Source organism: Pseudophryne corroboree, chromosome 2 (genome assembly GCF_028390025.1).
Source record: "Pseudophryne corroboree isolate aPseCor3 chromosome 2, aPseCor3.hap2, whole genome shotgun sequence".
Lineage (NCBI taxonomy): Eukaryota > Metazoa > Chordata > Amphibia > Anura > Myobatrachidae > Pseudophryne > Pseudophryne corroboree.
Genome location: NC_086445.1, coordinates 163,440,185 through 163,444,844, shown reverse-complemented (window position 1 = coordinate 163,444,844; position 4,660 = coordinate 163,440,185). Strand labels below are relative to the sequence as shown.

At 45.5% G+C, this 4,660-nt stretch overlaps 2 pseudogenes; both read right to left on the bottom strand.

Annotated features, from left to right (window-relative positions):
- Window positions 1–1,621: 1,621 nt before the first annotated feature.
- Window positions 1,622–1,736, bottom strand: LOC135052329 (5S ribosomal RNA; annotated as a pseudogene).
- A 902-nt stretch (window positions 1,737–2,638) lies between these two features.
- On the bottom strand, window positions 2,639–2,756 carry LOC135052668 (5S ribosomal RNA; annotated as a pseudogene).
- Window positions 2,757–4,660: the final 1,904 nt, after the last annotated feature.

Here is a 4,660-nt window from a genome sequence, read left to right as displayed (position 1 = left end):
TGCTCATAATGCATAATCAGCTATTGCTAAATAAGGGCTTATAGCTAATATGGTAAGGAAACAGGGTATATTTGACTAGTAACCTAGCAGAAATATCTGTAGTTATTACTGCAATGAAGTCAAATAAATTAAAAGAAGCCCATTTGGTATAAGAGACCTGAAGGAAAAGGGGTAAGGAGTTGCTACGTATTTTCAGATTTAAAGAAAGCAGTGTAGACCAGAGTGTTCGTTAAGTCCTCTAGGTGACATTGTATCAAGCAAGAAAATCCATCTTGCTTCTGCCTTAAGTAAAATGAGGCCCGTCACCACCCCGTTTAAGGGGAGAGGGGGACATGGTCAATGATCTGATGTTTGAGTACAGCAAGTGAATGCTTAGTATTCACGAAGTGGCGTGCGACCGGTTGGTCGCTTCTCCCAGTTGATAACGCTGCTCTAATGGTAGTGCGGTGCCCTGCCATGCGTTCCTTAAAGGTGCATTCCGTCTTGCCTACATAATGTAGGCCGCACGGGCAACTAAGTAGGTATACAACAAATCTGGTGGAACATGTGAGTCTGTGGCGAATCTTATAGCGCTTTCCAGTGTAGGGATGGCTAAAGCTATTGCCCACTATCATATGGTTGCATGTGGTGCAACCCAGGCATTTGAAACACCCGGTTTTATGGGGGTTTAAAAAGGATTTTACTACTGGTAAAGCAGGAGGGAACGGGTTGATGGCGGTGAAGACCCTGATCACTGAAAGTAAGCGTATCCGTGACGTCATCTTTGATGGACTGAGACACGACGGACGGCGGGCGCCATGGAGGACTTCAGACAGGTATAAAGGTATGTGCTGTTACTGTCTTTTTTATGTCCTGAGGAAAATGTTCACTTGAATAACATTGAAACGTTGACTGACTATACAACGCCTGTGTCTTCTTTTATTCCCTGACTGGGAGCCGTGAGTGCCGCTGACTACTACATTTGTTTATGGATATCCACCACATGGATATTACTGGGAAGGCACCGGCTTTACTTAATTACCTATAAGTGAATGGAGTGCTGCTGATTTCTACGTTGCATCTCACCGATAAGGCATCCACAAAGATTGCTCTGGGATCCATTGTTTTTGACCCGTATGTGAGCACTTTGTTGTTCAGACAAGACTCCATGAGATATCTCTGGCAAGCACCTCTAGTTTACTAGAGTCCGGAAAATCTCCAGGTGTAGAGCCCATTCGCTTCCCTGAATGGTGTGTTGACTTGAGAAAGTCCGCTTCCCCATTTAGGATTCCCAGAATGAAAACAGCGGACAAGGTTGGATGATGAAGTTCTGCCGACTTTAGTATGTGCTTTACCTTCATCACTTTTCGGCTGCGAGTTCCTCCCTGATGTAGAGGTACGCTACTACCGTCGCATTGTCCGAACGAAACTGGACTCGTTTTCCCTGAAGACTGTCCTGTATATGGCCCGAGGTTCCAACCTTTAACGGCAGACAACTTTCTTCTTTGGGAACACAACCTTCCTGATACTGCTCCCCAGGGTCAGAATTTTCCTTTGTCCAGCTGGGATGCCAGGCCAACGACCTTCTTACTTTTATCGTAAGTACCATAGTCCGTTTTTATTATGTGATGCAATCCATTAATACCTACAGCACCTTGTATTCCCAGGTGGTTCCACCAAGTACCAACCAGGCCAACACTGCTTAGCTTCCACGATCCGATGAGACTGGGTATATTCAGTGTGGTGTGACTGTAGATGCTATTTGGAAAGAATCAGATGCTGCAGAGACCTCGAATGGAATTGTGTAGACTTCACCCTGTCGATGTAGATACCATCAAACTCATCACCCACATTGCTGCGTAAATGGATACAGTTTGACTGTGTAGCAAGTCCTGAATCCTAGACTCAACAAAATATCCAAGGTTTAGAGGTAAAAATTACTCTCTTCAGATCCGGTGTGACAGAACTGGAGCCACTTCTGCCCCATTAATGAGTCACTTGTGCCTCTGCAAACACATTGTCTGTTGCAGATGACGTAAGAGCAATCCCTGTGTGCCAGGATAAAAGATCGTATAGGTATGGGAAAATTCTTAACCCCTGCTGGCGGAGATAAGGTGTTATCACCCCTATATACCTAGTAAATACTCTGGAGACTGTGGCTAACCCAAAGGGTAAGACCTAGAACTGAAAATGCTGTTGGCCAATGGCAAACCTTAAATAACACTGATGGACAGTGGTATAGGAACATGTAGGTAAGCATCCTGTATATCCAGGGATACCATATAATCCCCTGGCTCCATGCCAAACATAAGGAATGTAACGATTCCAAGTGCAACCGAGGTTCCAAATGCATCTGTTCAGCATTTTAAGATTGAGCATGGGCCGAAAAGACCCATTTGGCTACCGAATTAAAACCAGGTTGGAGTAAAAACCTTGTCCTCGTTTGCAGGAGGAACTGGAATGACTATTCCTCACTGAAGCAATTTCTGAACTGCTTCTTGCAAAGCCTTGTCTTTCGTCTGTACCCGAGACGGGCTGTCTTGAAGGCGAAATCATACTTAGAGATACCGGGCCAGATCTGTGTGACCTGAAGAAGTCAGCCCCCCTCAGCCTGGGGTCCCCCAGGCAGAGGCCCACACCATCCGACTGATGGTTTATTTTTCTACAGCACCTGGTATTCCCAGATGGTCTCCCATCCAAGTACTGACAGGCCCAACACTGCTTAGCTTCCAAAATCAGATGGGATTGGGTCTATCCAGTGTGGTGTAGCTATAGATCCCAACCAGACTTCTGGTAGCCCAATGCTTTACTAGTCTTCCTAGACCTGTTGGCTTTTTCCTTTCGCTCTTCCTAGAGACCAAAAAAAAACAAAAAAAGGCCGAAATGCGGAACTTTAGGTTTAAAACTGTATGTGGAAGGAACTTGACCTTCTTGGAGTCTGCTTCTGACTCCAGAATCTGTAATTTTTTTTACCAAAAAGAATATTTCCAGAAAAAGACAACGATTCAAAAACCTTTCTAGATTCTGAATCAGCTTCCACATTCCAGCTAACCTGCTCTGCAGGTATAATTGGGGCTGATGCCCTGGAGGAAATAATGCCCATATCCAATGCTGCTTCTCCAGGATCATTGCAGTCTGTTTGTTTAATATGAGCTATATGAGATTTTTGATTGAAAAATCTCCTTCAAATGCATCAACCCAGGCAACCACTGCCCTTGCCATTTAAGCCGAAGCCAAGGCTTGGCCCTATGACTGCCCTAGACAGGGAAAGCAAAGATAAAGTAGATCACTTGCATAACTATTTTAGGAGCCCCCTCTTTTTAAACAATCCCCAACTGGAAGAAGATAATTGGAATTCCATTTCTTAGGAATTCTAAACTTTTTATTGGGCGTAGCCCAAACCTCTTCCATGATTTCTGTCAGCTGATCAGAGGCACATGATCAGCTTTGCAAAACAAACACGGTATGAGTGTCCTCATCTTTGCCGCTCTTATACATGATAAATAATCCACACTGCCAGTGTACGACAATTTTTGTGACTGTAATCACTTTTTTTAAAATGATATCCATCCGACCCTCCCATGCATCAGCATTGAGGATCTACAAGACAAACTTAACATAGTAAAGTCCGCATCATACTAGCAGACAGTCGCATGTTTATACATTAGTATAATAAGAAATGAGTATATAAACTACAGTAACATTTTAAAAATTACGAATTCAGACGCAATGCGAAAGAAACCGTAATTGTATACAGACTCATATGCAATAGGCACTCATCTAACTATTCGTACTCAAAGGTAGATAGAGATTTTAGTGCTGTATAACCCGTACTCCACAGAGTGGGATACAGGGAGACTCACCCCGCTTCCATGATCGATCATACGTCAGCGAACGCTGAGTGGATCCAGACGCTACTAGTGTACACTGCCGCTCCCTGAACCTAGTGAACACAGAAGCACCAGTCACAGAGCCGCCTATGCTGCGACCAGGTCCCCTCGTGGTAGCGTCTAGGACAGAAGAGAGGAAACAGTTCATGGCGGGAGACCGGCAGAAACTGGTCATGAACCAGGGGGGTAGGGGCGACCAGGAGAGCATCCGACTCCCCACTGTTGATATCAACCCTAGGGATCGCGGCCTCATACTATTCCTGGAGCCTCTGATCCCTAAGGCCTAGCGCTGGTGCACCCGTGGTGGCAGCTGCGTCAGCTACTGTTTGGTAGTCTCCTCCCAAAACAGTGCGGCTGTGTCCGTATTCCATCTACTAAGCAGAATCGATGCCTTATCTTCTCCCCGTGCTCCGGCCACAGCCTGGTAACGTCTAATAGACCTGCTAGTATATCAGACACAGAAACCCACCGAAACAGCACTGTACTCGTGGGTAAGCGTTGTCGCGACCCGGCGGAGAGTTGTTGGAGCGACTCTTTCTAAGGTACGTATAAGACGCGGTTTAGAAAGATCACTCAAAAATTAGTAGGATAACAATAAAACAAGAAAGCTTAGGGCTGCTAAAAAGCAGCAGCCCTCTGACCATGGTCCGGCTCCTGCCGCACCAAACAAAAAAATGATTTGCCTGAGCTAGTGGGCGGGGATATATGGACGGGCCCGTTGCATCCTGGGAGGCCAGAAAGCTTTGATTGATTGGTGCCAATCCGCTGACTCTCCATCATATACCATTGTT